This window comes from Rhea pennata, chromosome 20 (genome assembly GCF_028389875.1).
Source record: "Rhea pennata isolate bPtePen1 chromosome 20, bPtePen1.pri, whole genome shotgun sequence".
Taxonomy (NCBI): Eukaryota; Metazoa; Chordata; class Aves; order Rheiformes; family Rheidae; genus Rhea; species Rhea pennata.
In genome coordinates, this window is record NC_084682.1 from 1,430,769 (window position 1) to 1,449,326 (window position 18,558).

Below are 18,558 nucleotides of genomic sequence, written 5' to 3' on the forward strand. Positions count from 1 at the left end.
TTTCATATTGCTGTTATCTTAGTGTCTAAATCCAACAAGATCTGGGTTATGGTAGAGTTCTGAATTTTCTGTTGAAGTTGTTGGGGTTGTCCATGAACTACTCAGGGAGAAAGAGACCCTGAGGCTACCTCATTCACTGCATGATTTTGAATTAACATCTATATATTCTCCTTTCTCTTTCACTTCCTTTTCCTCTTTTTTTTCTCCTTCTGCATGTCCAAATTTGACCCCTGTTCTGACACTAGATGACTCTTTCCTTGCTTTCTTTTTGTACTTCCAAAAAGCAGATAGCAGGATAATTAACTGCAGATATTATGGAATAACTATGATTTTATTCCAAAGCAATAGTTTAACTGACATAGCTGTAAGGATCAGCTATTTTGCAGCAGCAATATCCAGAAATTGCACTTATGTAAACAAAGCCAATGAAGCATGATTGAAATCATGGGGTGGAGCAATGTCAAAGCAAGGAGCAGGAAGGAGGTTTGAATATCTATGGTGGTCCAAGTGCTACCATGACTCAGTTCACATGTTTATCGTATCTGGTTTGTATAATACTCTCTTAGCACATCTTAGCGCCGAAGCGTCACAGTACTTTTTAGCAGTTTTCTAGCTCCATCAGTTCTCTCTTGGCTGCAGATAGAAAAGCCTGAAACAGCTATCTGCAGCTAACCCCTCAACAGCTTCTTCTAACAAGGGAGATTTGTAGCCAGTAAGTATTGTGAAATGATGTTTTGGAGTTACTCATAAATTGTGAATGTTTGAACCAGGCCATCTCATAGCTGAGGTGACTCACTTCATAAGATTTCTCCTGCAGGCCTGAGCTCCAAATGCAGTCGGAATAAGGCTCTGTTCTGTTTGCTTACCTTGAGGGGCTGTGGTATCCCGGACAAGAGAACAGACACATTACACAGTTTTGTACCGTGTTACTGGCTTGCTTGATAGTTTTCTTAAAAGAAGCGAAGTATTTGGCAATTTATTTATTCTGTATGTAGTGCTTCAATAATCAATCTTTTTCCCGCAGTGTGCTTTTTACTCATTAATATAATAGATTTGAGAGCCAGAAGATATAATTAGAACTGTTATTCTGGTCTTTGTATTACATGGAATTTAGTGTCATCTAATTTAATGCATCTTCAAACACTGAGCAGTTTTAAGAGTTAGATTGTTGTTTAGCTGTTACAACACTGGAGTCCAAATGCTGGCCTTTGAACTTGCCAATCCACATTCTCTGTGTTAAGGACACAGTGGCACAGTGTGGTGTGTAAATTGCCAGGCTTTTGCAGGCTCATTAGAAATTGTCTTCACAGACTGTTCTAGAGACTTTACCAACCCCTTCTCCCTACATACCTCACTGCAATGGAAGTTGCCTCATGTCTGAGGGATGTGTAGAAGAGGAGGAAAGCTAGGTGCTGTCTGCAGGCTACCAGCTGAATCATTCTGGTCGGTAAAGATATCTTCTTAAAAAGCACTCAAAACTTGAGGAGATAAAGAATCCACACTTCCCTTCCTCTGAGCCCTTGTCGTGTTTATTTGCCTTGTAAGTGAACAAAACTGGATTATTTTTCAGATAATTTGTGTGCTTTCTGGTGAGGCTTGGTTATGGAATCAAGGGTGGCACCAGGCTGCATACCCCACACAGTCACATGTTGCGAGGGCCTGTAAGACTGTGCGAATGACTCCAGGCTGATTTATGTGTTTTCCATTATCCTCCTTTGTGGACGCAGCTGCCAAGTCTGCACAGTGCTGTTCAGCTGGGAAGCTAATAAACTCATTGCCATCTTTTTCCATCAAGACGTTACAGACTAGAATAAACTTTCATAAATGAAAGAGGACTTTTTTGTCTGCCCGATTTGAAAGTATTTTCTAAGAACCAGGTTACATGATTTTTCCCTAGGTTGTTAAAGCACCAGGATCTGCTTATTTAACATTCTTGCATACTGATGTAGTGAATCTAGATACACACATTGCATTTGTATTTCCATCTTTGAATTTTTTATTTGATGTATTTTATGTATTTCTCTTAATCAGGCATGCTGAATTCTTTTTGGTTTATTCAGTTGCTGTTAGAACAAACTAGAGAAGCCATTTGAAGTTTGGGTATCACAAATAGGGGATGTGCTGTTTTCATAGACAGACTAAAACCACTTGGTTTTAGTGCTGATTCTTTTTTGCACACCTTTGTAATATTATCCAGAGTTGGTAAGATAAGCCTAGGTCTTTTCTTTATGCATTTCCAATATTCTAGCTACTTGCAAGACTCTCAGCAGTGTTCTTACTGTGCTTGGTTTTCATTGCTGTGCTCTTCTACCTGAAGGCTTCTACCACTGAAAGGCCATTCATTTGGATTTTGGAATCCTACTTATGAACCTATGGATTACCATTAAATTTAGATCACAGTTTCTGTCTAGAGACTGTGCAGATTCAGTTTGCGCAAGCCATTCCAACAAGGTATTCTGTTCAGGGACACAGAGGTTATCAGTTTCTGTTAGGTTCACTGTTTGGATTGTAGAAACAGGAGTTAGGTCAGCAACAGTAACTGTGCCAAATATATAGCAATGTACTAGAAGAACACATGGGGCTTTTTCAGTCGCACGCAAGCTATGTCCCTCCTCTTTACCGTTTCTGTTCTATCAAGTATGCGTGACAAATTATAGGTGAGAGAACAGTTAAGGCTGATGATAGTAAGACCAAAGTAGCTGATCTGTGCAATAATGCATGCATCTTGGTGGTTTGACTATTAAAAAATATGCTATTTATGGTCTACACTGTTAATAATTCACAAGCTCCTGTTTGTTTTGAGTAGTATCTTTGAGATTGAGAAAGTTCAGCATGAGTTTGTGGAGAAAAATAGAAGGTGAAAGGAGGGAGCAGAATGGAAGAAAGGGGGAGAGGGAAAAAGAATTGAAGAGAAAAGGAGATGTGAAGAGAACAGTGAACAACAGGAAAGTTAGCCCTGGGCTGTTAGTCCCAAAATAGAATAGCAACCATTACTGCCAAAGTACACACTGGAAAACTCTGCACTGACTGACTGGTGATTCTAGGAGCCCAGGGAAGCAGTGAGAGCTTGAACCTCTTCTACTGCCAGAGATGGAGACCATGTGGGGAAAGGACCCCGTAAGCCCTGGGGGTTTGGATGCGCTTTTGTTAATTTGTGTAAACAGATGGAGGGAATGCAGAGGTCTAGCAAGGTCCTTTGCTCTGAGAAGTAATGGGAAGAAGGAAATGCCATGACCAGATCTCCATCTTGAGAAGAGAGGAACAATCCCCCCAAAGTTTGTGCTAGAATGACAAGCAGTAGAGTAGATAGCAGCAGGTTAGGTGGAAACACTTCAGTTTGTCACCAATAGATTTCAGTACAAACACTGTTAATTTTTTATACACACACATACATAAAATATCTTTTACTAGTATTGTCCAATCATCTAGTCAGACCCAAGTCAATGTCTTCTCCTCTTCTTTACTATTCTGTGGTTTATACATACGTAGTAGGCATTTAAATATTAAATAATTACAGAAATAGAACTATATTCACAATTTATTTTTGTTTATAAGACATGGGAAAGTTTTAAGGTGAAAGTCTTAAAGATGTTATGAAAGTTTAGATTCTCTAGGAACAGGAGAATCAATGAATTGCTCTGTTCAAATTTTCTTGCTTATGTCAAGCTCTAGTAAAATCATAGGAAAGTTATGAAATACCCATTTCATGGTTTGGAAGACCTTTGTCTGAATTTTATGTTGTCTGAAATCTATTAGTTTATTGACAACAAAAAAAATGTGTAAGATGTATGTCTTCTTGAACTCTGACTTAAAATAAGCCTATGCTCAGGGTCATCCTTCAAATCAAATGTTTATCAGCACCAAATAGAAGAGACAGGGCCTGATCCCTACTGTTAAGTAGGAGTTTAGGATCTCTGAACTGGATTTTGAAAAGGTATTAAAAAGCCTGAAAAGCTTTTAAACAAGTCGTGTGCAATTTGGCTACAGACTCATCATTTTGGAGAGTAGAGAACTCAGGTGGTACCTGGTGGGTAGGAACCTTGGTGGTAATCTTCCTAAAGAAGAAAAAATGTAAAGCAGGATGGATTACTGACCTGTGCGAGAATGTACTAAAGGTTTGACTCTAATGAAAAGATATTTAAAAAACACTGGGAGCTGTGTGCTCAATGCTCATTGAATTACTTTGGGAACTGGGTGAATAAATTCCTTAAACTCTTTTGAAAAACTTTCTGCCTAAATAGTAGGTTAAAAGACTTCTCAAGAAGTGATTAAGTACCACTAAAGTATAGCAGAAAGTGAAGGTGGCCCAAGTGACCACCCCACAAGTTAGAAAAAATTACTATGCAAAAAAAACATTCCATCCCATCCCCACCCCTAGACCCGCAACAAACAGTTAAGAGTGTATGGGGCCTTGTGTATGAAGCTACGTACTGCAAACATAAAAAAGAAAAATCTCTAAGCAATCTTTGCCTCTCTCCCTACACCCTTGTTATTGCGTATTCCTTCTAGTGAAATGCCACTGTGTGTGGCAGTTCCAGCTGTTATTTTATTTCATGTATGTGTTGTTATTTGCCTGGTGACTCTGAGTAATATTGGCATGGTTCAGCTGTTTAGTATGGGACTTTTGGCCCTGAAGAGTTTGCAATCTAAATAGACAAGACAAGCAACGGCTGGGAGGGGGAACGGGAGTATGAGGCCACTTTCCCAGGGTCATCATGGTACAGCCAGGAGTGTAATCTTCTGCCTCTGCCACAGGCACCTCATGCGCTAGACTAGACTGCCTCCCCCTGTTAGAATTCTGAGTTGTTGCTTCCTGTCCCGTTTCCCACCATTGCTCTGTAGCTTATCCACCATTGCTTATTTTGAAAAATAGAATTGGTTTTCCACAGATGTCCTAAACAGATGGGAGTCTGATACATAAGGGGTTAATCTGTAAAGGCCTGCTGCAAGAGTATGTCATGGAAAAGTTGCAGAGATGGAATATCAGAGATAAACTAGATTTATTTTTTCTCTGCATTCTTTTGGTCTCTTAGGGATTTTATCATTTTTGGATTACATCCTTGTGGTATAATAGATAGAGCAGATGGCCTGATGCACGTGGAGAATTCAGTGTTTTTATGATGATTAGTTGCACAGGAATAAGGAGAGACAGAGGTTTGGGCTTATTCTTTTTAGGCTTGAAAACATTCCTTCTTTGTAAGCTGGCCATGGGTATTGCACCTTGTAAGGGAACTGCTTTTGGATACATCTGCGCTAAATTTACCCACTGAAGTTACAAGAGCCGTTATCTCAGATGGCTGAAGGTCGTGCTGAGAGTTCTGAGCTTGAACTGTCCTAAACAATGATAGTAGGAAAGGGTCCTTGGTGGTACAGAGAAAGCAAGTCATCCTCACTGGAAAATGAGGTTGATTAAAAATCTGAGCTCTCTTGGAGACTGCGTTTCAGCATACTTCTCCTCTGATGAAACGTATCAGAAACCAGTGCAGCTTCCAGTCCAGCCTGTGTAATTCTTTGTGTGCTATTCATTTGCAGAGCCCTGCAAGGCCTTTCTTGGTCTGCGATACTTCCCCAGAGATGTACACATTATTTTCTTCTAGCCTGTTCCAGCTCATCCCTGTATCTTATCTGAATGGAAAGCTTTGCACTGGGATTATTTGCTAGAAGAACTTGTACCTGCCTTAATGCCACTTTACACCAGCCTTCAAGAAAATAGTTGGTTAAGCAAGCAGTCTATGTTTTTATTCTTGTGTCGTCATTTCCTTCCTTCTTTTTTTTTATCATGCAGGAGACCTCTCAGGATGTGTGAAGAGACTCAAATCTATTTGCTGAGAGCAGTTCATAAAGCAACATTGCCCAAGTCTATTCTGGAGAAGTTACAGAGGTACCAGAAATAAATGGAAAAACTTCCTGACTGTGGAGTGCACTGTTACAATAAACAGAGTAATTGATAATCTGATTATCAGAGGCGAGAGAATTGGATGGTTATAGAACAGTGTCTATTTCTTTTCGTTTTGTTTATGAAAACAAATATCGTGGTAAATGGGAGTAAGAGCCAGGAACCTTTTTTTCCTTTTTTTTTTTTCTTCCTCTTTTTTTTTTTTGGCCTTTTCAGAGTGTCTAAAATAGAAGACATTAAGATTTGTCTTCTATGAGTGCAGTTAAGGTACTTTTTTCTAAAGTGCTTTGACAACCTGAGTAGGGATATACAAAAGGCAAAATCTTACAGTGTAAACGGTATACAATACTGCAGCTCTAGTGCAGCATGTGAGATATATTAAGAAATGGGACTTCTCTGCTAGGAATATATTGCCTATTTTAACTTAGAGTATTTTTGAGAGGTGAGATAACGTGAAGTAGAGCAGTAGTTCCTCCTTCAACTGATTGCTGGTAGATTGAGGCCCAAGAATCATATTAAACTGAAAAAGTGCTGTAAGCTCTGTGTGCGTATGCTCTTGATGAGCAAGAAATTTTAATGTTGACAGTGGTCTGTTGGTCCAAGAAGTTTTACTGGGGTGCTAGAAGACAAGGTACTATTCTGCAGGCCAGAGGACTTGTATTATATTCCTAGATATGTTGTGTGAGTAGGGCAAGTTGCTCAATTTTCTTATGGCTGTTTATATTACAAACTCATTGAGACAGAAATTCTCTCTCTTTCTCTGCATGATTTTACAAAATGGGACCTTGTCAACTGAAGTCTGAGCCTGCTATTGTAGTAAAAATGAGACTAGATTGAAGACTCAGTTGAATGGCAAGTTATAAACACTACTTATTAATGGTATTTTCATATCCTAAATGGTGACTCTATCTGATAAGACAAACTACATAGCTCAGGAACAATTCCAGCAATACAGAAATTAGGCCAATCTTGAGTTCACTGTATCCCCACCCTGATATATGACAGCATAATCTCAAATATTACTAACATCTATTGCACAACTGTTTAACTCCCTTTAATTTAAAACCTTTCCACAACATACTAGTTCTATGTGCATCTCTTCAGCCTATGTTTTCTCTGAACTCAGCTGCCATTAACTTCAATGTGTTTGAAGGCATTCGGACTCCTTCCAGGAGGAGCATAATGTCTGGCAGGCTCAGGCACTCCGTCTGCAGTGTTTCCATGTGATTTGAAATGACAGTCTTTTCCACTCTACAATGAATAAATGTTACTGAGCTGTTTTATATTCCTTTGGTTTAAATTCCCTTGCTCTGCTCTGTAATTATAGCTGATTATTTGCAGTGGTGCAAGATGCCAAGTCTCTCATTAGAACCAGGGTTAAAAACTTTGCTTTGATTGATTTCATTAAAACCAGAGAGGATATGAGGTCTTGTGGCCAAAGCATGCGATGTAGAGTCAGAAGAACCATCTTTTCTTCCTAACTTTTCTACAGGTTTCTTAGGTGACTTTGGACAAGCCTTAAAACAAACTTAAATAAAACCAGCTCAGTTCTGGAATTTGCTTTGAGATAATGACATACTAAGTCTTAGGAGAACTGCAAAATATTGTAACTGAATGCTGAATTATTTTGTGGGTCAGTTTCTTTTCTACCTTGTAGATATAGAAGCCTCCTACATCTAAGCAAAATGTATCTTGAGAGAATAGTGTAAATTAAGACGTGAAGTGTAAAGCCAGAGAAAATCATATGAGTAATATGCAGAGGGGAGATAGGGACAGTCCTTTTTGGCAATCATAATGTGCAATTTAACTGAATGTGGAAACAGTCCTCAGCACAAAATCCTGCCAATGTTCGGTAGAGTTTGAACAGAGGTCTGATCCTGGCCTGCTTCCTGTTGAATATATAAAAAAGATGCTCAAAACTTCATTGTTTTCTGCCATCTCCTCCTTCCCCAAAGCAGCACAGGCTGGTAGCCCAGCAGCTGCTTGAGAGATGATGCCCCTTGGCCCCTTTTCCTTTGCTAGCACAGCTGCAGACTGCAGGCAGACATGGCTTCACTCTCGTTTGGCTGCTGAGAGCTATACTTCAGTGCTCTCCGTTTGTTTGTTTGTTTGTTTTGCAAACCTACTCCGCTTCCTTCACAAAGATGCCAGATTCCTAATTTGTTTTTCATCTTCAGAGAGCCAAGGTCTGAATAGTTCTGCTGATCAAACAACACTCAGCACTGCAGTGCTATCAAATGAGACAGAGCCACCTTGTGAGAACATCTATTTTGCTTTGATGTAGAGAAAGGTGATCTAACCAGCTGATCTTTTGGTCTGCAGAAAGCCCTGTCTGATAGATCTAAGATAGCCTTTGTTGGACTGCTTATTCTTCTGTCTTGCTTTTTGTTCCCTGCTCCTGATAAGTACTGCACAGTTAAAAATATTCCAGCCAGAGCCTGTTTAGGATGAGAAGCTAGGGCTGAGGGCCATAGGGCACGCAGGTGAGGCAGGGTAATGAGGAACCAGAAGCTGGCTCTGGAAGTTCAGGAGGTTCCTGCATCAGAGCTTGCTTAAACTTGGTGCAGAGTCACAGACCTTGCACTTTTCTGAGGCAGAGGCTGGACTCTTCCCAGCTCCTCAGCAGCATATAATGTCCTGAAATAAAGGGCCTGGGAGTATTTAATACACATACAACCCAGCAAAGCTGAATGCCTGCTCAGGTGGGAGCAAACTGCACTATACAGAACAAAAGTGCTGCCTCTGCAAATGCAAAGGGACTTGTATTCCCTTCTGCTGATGAGACTATGCATTAGCCTAAAACAGGGCTACGACTATAAAGTTGATGCGAGATCAGTGTCACATAACAATTCAGAATAAGGGCTGTCTTGCCTGACACTGAATGTAACAGATCAACAAGATAGCAGGGAATGTTCTTTTCAGTCCCATATGCTTTTATATATTTATATAAAATAGCTATTTTTTTTTTTTTTTTTTTTTTTTTTTTTTTTGGTACTATCTGACCTGAGACACTGCAGCAGAAACCAACAGTAGCTTTTCTGAAGTCAGTAGTGTTATTTTTAGCTGGTACTGCTTATGCTGGACTGTGGTTTGGAGTCAGTGCACCTTGCAATGATTTCGTGAATCAGAGCAGACAGTCTGGCATTGTGTGGTTTAATTCTGAAAACTGCTTTGTTAATTATTTGATACTGTCACAACTTGTCACTGTCTTAATCCACCTATGTTCTTGAATATCAAACAATTTCTGTGGGGCGTTGGAATGATTCTCTTCCTTTTACAGGCCCTCCCAGCTGATGTCATCAGAATCCTATCAGTTACACAGATTTCACAAATCTCTGACTCAGTAGAGCTGTGAGGCAAATCCCTGTGTGCCCTAAATATGGGCATTTTTTGCATCAGATACTAACTAGGGTGCTATATGCCTAAATATAAAATTCCTTAAAACACATACTGTTCTCTGAGATTCCTTACAAAGAACTAAGAATAAAATCATGGTCTCCTTAGTACTGGAAGGGAGCATGCTCCAGAAAAGGGTGTTTTCCATAACTGGCATACATGAGCATCTATCATTAGTATTCTCTACACAGACCAAAAAAAAAGTACAAATCTAGAAAAAAAATCTGTATTTCTGTTGCTATATAGAGATGTGTAGATTTTTATAGTGAGTGATCACACAAATATGGTGATTTATGCCAACCTAGGATATAGTCAGTAATAAACAACTGAATGTGTTTAGAGTACGAAGAATATTTTTTGCTTTTTGTGCATTTTTGCATTTTGGCGTTGGACTAGCAACATTTCCCCCTGCAAAGTGAGGTAAAAACAATTGTATAAAGGGTGTTCTTATCAAATCCAATTTATAGAAGAGCAAGTGCAAAATTAATTAAAGAAATTAAAAGGATAGAAAAAGACGGGAGAAAGCACATTATATGAAATAGCTGCATTCTGTAAAGCAGATCAATAAAATAAAGGAAGAACAGAAAAAGTCAGCAAATTGGGGAATTATAGACTGGAAGGGATATATCTGACAGCTTCTGTGTGGAAACAGAATAGGCTGCATTCCTACTCTGGCAAAGTTGGGAAAGCCCAGAATGCCTGTAGATAAAGAGCATTTGCTTGCAGATCAGAGATGGGCCTGAGCATATCTGAAACTGAGCTTGAAAATATTTGGATGGTTTATATCCAGGCTTGTTGCTAAAAGGAGCATGGGCAGAGGGTTACAAAAGAGGAGAAACTGAGAGAAATGGAGATTCTTTGAAGCTGGAGGATGGACAAGATAATTTCTTAAGATCTCTTTTAGCCTTCATTTTTGATAGTTTGTTACTGGAAAGTTGTAAGTAAAAGAGTGCAGTGTAGCCTTTTATGTTACACTGAGAATGTTCATGTTTGCCTAGTATATAAACACTGAACAGTGTAAAAAGGTTTTAAAGTAAATATGATAAAATGAACTTGAATACTTGAATAAATAGTAGTGCAGAGACAGAGAGATATTAAGGCAAATGGAAACGATTCTGTATGACCAAATTTCTTTCTCGGGAAACACGTATACTTTGCGTTGTTTTTAGGAAATTCCCACTGACACATCTGCAGATCAGAGGGCAGAATTTCTCCAGGCAGGCAGATTCTCCTAAAGAACTTATAATGTCAAATCAAAACATGATAGAGAAAATAGAAGGAAAGACAAGTTAGGGGAACAGAAATTGCACAAGGTTAGACAAACAAGATTTTGTATAAAATCTGGTAGTGATTTGGGGAAGTTTATTATCAGACATGACCCTGATAGTGCAACTTTTTTTGCAGGAGGTCGTTGTTCATTTTCACAGTGGCAAGAATGTCCCTCAGTGCAATCTGTTTGTGTCTTTGCAGTCTGAAAAGGGAAGCAGTGAGAAAAGGTGCCCTGAAGAACAAAGAACTGGGGTAAAATTTAAAAGCTGAAGGAAGCAGACATAAGTAGCAAAGATTCCAAGCAAAGGAGCGAAAGTCCATTAATAACCAGAGGTAAAAACAATGTTTAGAAAAACATTTTCTTCATAAAAATGGGTTAACTGAGCTACTTTCTTACCATAAGTTTTCTTGTTTCTTACAAACATTGTATTCTGCAAGGTATCTGTCTCTTTGCCTAGGAAATGTCAGTAATACCAGTTCTACAGATACATACTAATATAATTTTAGGAAAAGCTAGCCATATTGAGCCTTTCAGTAATGTCATCTTCTTTAGTTCTGGCTCCCCCATCAGATCTCTCCGTTATCCAAATTTCTGTAATGTGGTATTTGAGCAGTGTCCAGATTTCTGCCTGTCATTTGACAGCTTAGCTAGATCTGTGTAAATGTGAGTGCTAGTCTACAGACAGTTTTCTATGCTTGTAAGTAAAACAGTCTGGGAAGTAGACATAATTATAACAATGCAGACTCCTAGTGCAAATAGAGCTGTAATCATATAAACGAACCTTCTGTCAGTACAGCTTATTCCTCTGAACGAAGAGAATAATCTCTAATAAGACAGGCACATTTATACTGTTTAACTGTTACACAGTAAAGGTTTTGTTTCATTGTATCAATTTTTGAACAGAGGTGGATACAGAAGCTACAAAACCCTGATTGTTGTAATTTACTTCCTACATTACTTTTTTCTCCACTGAAACGTCATGTCTGGTTCTGTGATCAGCCAGATGGGGTCACTTTAATCAATCTGACTGCTTTTAAGGAAAGGATCTGCTTTCTGCATTAATGTAATTGCACGTTATTTGTGAGAGTCCTTCCATCTCTTACTTCCTGAAGGTCTGGCACAGAGATTCAGTTTTGTAATTTGAGCACTAAAGAATGGCTGGATCTAATTAGGTGCTCCATTATTCTGGCAGCCTATGTAAAATGAAAAGTAAAAGCTCAGTTTTGCCATTAGTACTTAATAGGTAGCTGGTGCAAGCAGTATAGTGGGCAGTATGTGTACAGGTCTGACTTCAAGTTTGACTGGTATTTGTCAAGTTTGACTAGTACCTGTCAACTTATACTGTGTATAAATGTTTCTCAAAAGAAACTGAAGACATTTCTAGCTGTTACATTCATTATATCTCTCTTGAATTCATAAGTTATATAGATAAGGTGTAAATAGGTCTTGACAATAGCAATAGGTTCCCCATTAAAGCAAAGAAGGATTTTAGGGGAGCACCTTTTACCTTTTTGGTAGACATTGTTTTGATGACCATAAACAGGACAAATGAGTTTTACATGCTCAGAACTACAGATGGACTTACTGGCTGCAGAACAAATGTAATTATGACTGAACATCCTGTCTCACAGCAGCTGTATGCTGCCTCTGCCGTTTTATGAATGGGCTGTTCACTGGAGTTTTGAACTGGAAGACTATTGTTAAATAAAGATACAGGAAAGAGGAAGTATTCTTGCAAGACCTGAACTTTAAGCCCATATTCAGACATGAACAGGAGGTACATACAAGTTAAAAATATACTTTAAATATGCTATAAATTCTGCTCTTCATTCAGGCATCCTATGCTATAATAGTAATAACTCTGTGTACTCCCACAAACAGGAAATAATTACATTAAAGATTTAAGGCTCTCTATGGCTTTGTCTACTGGTTATCATCATCATTGTTTTATAGATGAATACAGCAATTTAGACTAAAGATTAAGAGTTTAGTAGGTTTTGTAATTATCAAATTTTGTATGGGATAGTCTCTAGAAGAGTTTAAACATTATCCAGGGCCCTGGTCCAACATTTCAATTTAAGAATTGTCCTTTCATCCATACTGAGGCTGCCTGCAGGAAGTTCACATGCAGAGTGCTACATTATATCTGTACTGGGTATTCAGAGTAGATCTCCCTTGCTGGTGCTAAGTAACTGGTCAAACTCATTGGCACTTACTGCATGCTAAATGAAAAAAAGAAGAGTTATATAATGCCATGGAATATTAAAGGCTAGATTGTGATTCATTACTAAAGCAATTAGATTATGCTACAGTTCCACAGAATTCGTTAATCACTTGTCTTTTGTTGCATGCAGGCCATTTGGCTATGATCAGCATTTTGGTTCAAAGCTGTTAAAGGCACTCATTTATCATGGTTCTTATGCTTGTCAGGAGAGCTCCTAACGACAAAGGTGTTTATATTTTTTCTACTTCTGGCCAAAATCCTTGTGTAGGGTGTGCTACTGTAGGAAGGAGCACTTGCTGTGAAACTCTCTTGCAGAGCTAGTAAACATCAGCAACATGCCTACAAAAAAGCCCCCCTTAGGCACAGCTGTAAGCATCAGCAATGCATATAGCTGACCAGGGCAACACAGATGGGGAAAGGACTGTGGCTCCTCTGTCTTCTTTCTTAATGTCAAGGTTCTGAAAGCCAGGTTGATACCTGGTCCTACTGCTGGATGGTGACAGGGAGGATGCAGCAGCAGCTGTTCTGGGTGGTGGCCCCTCTGGCAGTAGCAATCATTTCCCCAGGTCTCCAGGTCTTTGCCTTCTCAGCCTTAACCTTTTACCGACAGCATGTGCACCTGCTTAGTCAGACAAACCTGATGCTAAGTGACATGCCCAGCGTCACTCAAGAAACAGCAAAGCGTCAGGTCCATCCTATTGGAGAACCAGTCCAGTGTTTTAATCACAAGGTTGTCCTTCCTCTCCTCTGATATATATAATATGGGGAAATTTTGAAAAAAATGAACGAGTCCATCAGTCTTACAGATGTTGAGAATACCAGCCCCTGCAAGAGGAGAGGACTCCCTCACTATGCTGCAACTTTATCAGAAAGAGAAATCAGTTTTCTTTCAGCTGAGCAGTGTTTGTTCTGCAACTCATATGACAGATTCAGTGCAAAATATTATGTCACAGCATTGTGTGATAATGCCCAGTCATGCACTGATGCATTAGCATGTGGCATAAACATCCTGTGTCACCATACTCAATTTACAATGCAATTAGAAGGCTGACAGCGATGTTTGTAGGCGTACTCAAAACAGTTTTCAGCCAGGGCACTTGGATATCAGTGCCAATGAAACAATGTCACTGCTCGGGAAGAAAGCATGTGCTGAAGCCTTTGCAGCAACCTCCAGTTTGCCTGGCATATTGTTGTGCCATTTGCCCTGGTTATGTAATACTGAAAACATCTAATGGTTTATGATTACTACTGCAATGCATGTTACAGGCTTCCTACAATTACACCCACAATTACAATGAAGATATATCAGCCAACAGAGAGCCCTCTTTTTGCAGGATATAGCGTAGACCTATAAAAACTGGAGCTATTGCATGAATTCAGACTAAAAGGTCTCTGTCTCTTCTGGCCTGTTGTCAATGAAAGAGAGAAAGGAAAGAATAAGGAAGGAAATGGGATGGAGAAAGGAAATTTGCAGTCCTGGAATCTTTCCATGATTTTTTTTTTCCTGAGGAATTCAAAACTGCTGCTCAAACAGCTGAAGTCATTCATTGTGAAGAAACCTTGAAGGTACCCAGCACTCTCCCACTGGCTTTTCTGCAAATTCATTCCAATTCAACAACTACTTCTTGATCTGTCATTTTGCTGCATCCTATCACCCTATCACAACACAATGTCAGTGCATTATTTTCTAAGATGTTGACTCCAAAAACCAAAAAGTTTGCTGGTTTTGCCAAGTAATATGATAATACAATGATAGATCTTCGTGATGTAGTACCTCCTTTCATATAGCAATAAATAGAAAATGGGTAAAGCTACTTTTTGATGCTATATTGTCCAAATTGGAAGTGATTAAACTCTACTAGTTAGTGTTTATCCTCACTTATACTGCTAAGTTCCAAGCCTGCATTCTTGTAGACACAGTTAACCTGTTCTCTGAGGATCTGATGAAGAGGGAGCCTTTTCTAACAGGAAAGGCATTGCACTGGAAGTAAGGAGACTAACATTGTACTCATGGCAGTGTTACTGACATGCTGTATGAGCAAGGAATTAGTCATCTCAGCTTTTGTTGCTTCTATTTGCCCTTTCATCTTTTGCCTCTTTTATCTTTTAAGGTTGCAGGGGGAAGGATTTATTTTTAATCTGCGTTTGTACTGCACCTAGCCTCGCGTAAAGGGATCCTGATCTCGGTGGGACTGCCTATAAGCTACTGCAATGCAAACAACACATTGTACAATAAAGAGCTGTGTTTCGCAACTTTGTTATAAGAGTGATAAACTGCCACGTGGAAGCTGGGGAGACAGAAGCTTACTTATGCCCGACTTAAGTCTGTGAATCTTCTAATGTTTAAACTGCAATTGAATCTTTTCAATGCTAATGCGATAAAGCTCTCTACTCCACAAAACAGCTCAATCAGTACCCTTTCGGTCTATATTTGAAGCTTGTACAGGCACGATTATGTTAGAAAAGGGTGTGGTTTTTTTCACTTAAATCTGTGCCAATGAAAGTTCTGATAGAAGTAAAGCTGTACTACTGTAAAAGTGCACAGGACTGTGTAATATTTTTGCTTTCCAGAGTAGGAATAAATTTTTATACCGATATAATTATTTCTGTACATCAGTGGAGAAGATGAATGTCCACTTTAATTCTGTCAGCTTAATACAGCAAAGTATTTTAAGATTTATACCATTACAGAATTGACAGAGAGGAAGCTTATGTGCTTCACAGGTGTAACAGAAGAAAGCACTTGAGACTTTATCTTCTTTCCTTTCTGACTGAGCAAGGAAGTATTTTTCCCTCTTGCCTTCTCTCTCTCTCCTTTCTTCTGGAGCTGGCTTTTCCTGTCATACTACATAGTCTGGAGAGAGTTTAGCATTTTTCCCTGCCCCTTGCAGCTCTGGAATGTTTTCCTATTTCTCAGTCTCTGTTGTAATTAGAAACAAGGCAGAGGCGGTGCCTTTGTTTCACTGTTGCTTTTAAGTCACAGGATAATATTTAGAAAATTAGCGGACCTGCAGTACTCCACAATTACCCTCACAATAAAAAAAAAAAAAAAAAAAAAAAAAAAGTATATTTGCAAATTAGATTAATGAGCGTCCTACTCCTTAAAGGGTCAGGGCCAGGTTTAAGGCAACAATAGCTACTGGTGACAAGCACTTTGATTCTGCAATATTCATGTAGTCCACGTGGCCAAATAATTAAAAGAAAAAAGAAAAAGGACTGGACCTGTGTTTGAATACTAGCTAAGAGTATAACAGGAAAATGTGAGTGTAAACTGTGCTCATAAGAGCACTGTGGCTTTGAGGTCTTTCACACTGCCAAGTGAGTTGTTGCTTTAAGATTTAAGAATAATTAGATGCCCAGTGTTCACAGAAGCAGGAAACAGCCCTCACTATGTCCAACAGATCTTTTCTAGTATCTTTCTCTCTTAATGACTTTATACAAAAGAAAAGATTGTGGAAAATGATACCATAGGCCTGCACTTTGCTTCCTAGAGTCCACTAAAGTAGGTTTAAAGGACATTACTGGTAGACAACAAATAGGCAGTTTCTTACTATTTTAGATTGAGGTCTTGACGTTGTTCCTGGTCAGGTCATAATTTGCCATGGGTTAAAGCATTGCACAAACAGTGACAAGTACAGCAATGCTTTAAAAGACAGTAGCAATAAGAGAATCTCTGGTTGCTTAGCAAATATCTGTAAATTTAGCAAACATCCATTTGTCATCTACCATCCAGGGAAAGAATCACCCTCAATTCTAATTAATTTTAATTGAGTTAAAAATTACCTTCCTATTTTTCTCTTCTCAATATTTCTCTTTATGGATTTTCAAATAGTAATATTGTTACTTCAGTGTCCTAGAGGTAATCTACAGTAAGCTTCACTCTCATTTTTCAGCTCCATTTAACAGTACCTCTACAACATTGCATCTGAGGACTCCATACTGTTCAGCATTATCTGGAAACCCAGCAAACTAATGTGTGCTGTATCCGGAGAGTAGTGTAATACATCATCAGTTCAAGCTGCTTGATATGTATTTCAAATAAGCTGTTTTTTTTTTTTTTTTTAATTTTAGAAGAGCTCATGTGGGTTAAGCAGCAGTAGAAATTAAATAGGGCAGCATAAGCTAGTAGCATGACTCACTGAAAGGAAATAAAGCAGCAGTTGGTAAAAATTGTTCAGTAACAGAGTCTTTATATTCATAAACTGCAAGCTAATGTCAGGCTTACCCCTCCCCCCCAAAAAAACTCGATGTTTAAAACGCAGAAAACTAAATCCCAGTCTGAAGATCCTCTGAGTTCTTAAAGACTCACCTTTCCACCAGGCACTTCTTTTCTGCTTCTCCTTACAGCCCCTCTTGTACAACTGATTGTTTAAGAAGAGGGAGGAGGAAAAGAAGGTTCTTTGGTGAATGGGGTGATCCAGTGGCATTTTTACATGCTGCACAAATATCTGTCTATTAAAATAATAGTACAAATAGACCAACTGTGAATTTATGTAGATCTTGGCTAAACCTTTGACTTATATCTGTGGAAGTAAATAATATGTATCAGATACCAATCATTTTATCATTACTGAATTGAGCAGGAGTGTCGTGTGAATGCTATATGGTCAATACAGCTTAGACCCTGAGCGCTGTATAAGGACAGACATGGTTTAGTGATGTGCAGATGTTACTGAATCCAAATTCTGGCTCTGAAATGATATGATTATAATCTCAACTCAGTTGATCTAAATGAGGAATAATTACACTGAAGTTAGTGGAAATTACACAGGTTTTCATATAGAGTGAGGGGAAAAAATATCAAGCCCAGTGTTTTATTGTGTCCTTGAGCAAATCAGGAATAACTTTAATTTCACTGTTCATCTGAGTAATGGGCATTTGTCTGAGACCTCTTGAGTAGGTTTGTTTGGGTGAGAGTAGCCTTTGGCGCAGCCTTACTTCATTTAGTTCACCTTAGTGCTGCAGGCTTGTTACAGTCTGATCACAAGGCACTAGAAAGCTCAATGTAGAAATGTACTCAAGCAACTATAATATGATGTTACTAAAAATTGTTCATTCTGAAGTAAGGATGAGGCATTGCCCAGCAGAGGCATGGCTCCTAGTGGATTCAGTGTGCAGAGCACACACTGCAGAATGCAGAGCAGCTGAAGGCTGTAAGCAAGCTGGAAGGGGAATATGTGGCATCCAGCCACGTAGTCTAGCTGTGGGCAGAGGTTGAAATAGCCCTATTAACTCCTAATTACAGGAACAACATTGTCCAAGAGCTAGTTGTAGAACTACTACCACTCCAGTAGCAGCTGGGAAACCAAGACTGCTTTCCCTGTGGTGCTATCTGTGTAAGCAGTTTAAATGTCTCAAGCCACAGACACAGCCAAAACAAAGAGAACAAGTGCCTTCAGTCATGACCGTATGGTAGCCACCCAAAGCTTTAGCTAGAGGCAACTGTCCCAAGCTGGAGTAAGACACAAGCAATATGAAATACATATATAGATTAATAACATAAAAATAATTAATGCCAAAACAAGCAAGAGAAGGAGATAGAGTTTACGTTATTTATAGTAGCAACCCCTATGAGGAGTTAATGAGGAGTTAATCTGCACCTTTGCAGTAGTACAGCTGGTATCTTTACAATAGTCTTGATCTGCTTTAAAGGAAAAAAACAATGCATAATTCTTTTAGTGTAATTAGGAGGTAAAGCATGATCACTTTGTCTGAAAGACAGAATCTAATGAGAATACCTTACAGTGAAAGGGCACAGAGTGCTAATGAATG

At 39.0% G+C, this 18,558-nt stretch overlaps 1 long non-coding RNA gene across 2 annotated transcripts in view; it reads left to right on the forward strand.

Moving 5' to 3' along the window:
* Positions 1 to 15,154, forward strand: part of LOC134149467 (uncharacterized) — a 30,368-nt gene extending 15,214 nt beyond the window's left edge. The window contains exons 3-5 of one of the 2 annotated variants that reach the window (XR_009960436.1): positions 5,786 to 5,881; positions 10,763 to 10,894; positions 14,898 to 15,154. This is a non-coding gene — a long non-coding RNA (uncharacterized LOC134149467). Of the gene's footprint in view, positions 1 to 5,785; positions 5,975 to 10,762; positions 10,895 to 14,897 lie in introns of those variants that run through there. The other variant, XR_009960437.1, reaches the window with a different exon arrangement.
* The last annotated feature ends 3,404 nt before the right edge of the window (positions 15,155 to 18,558 follow it).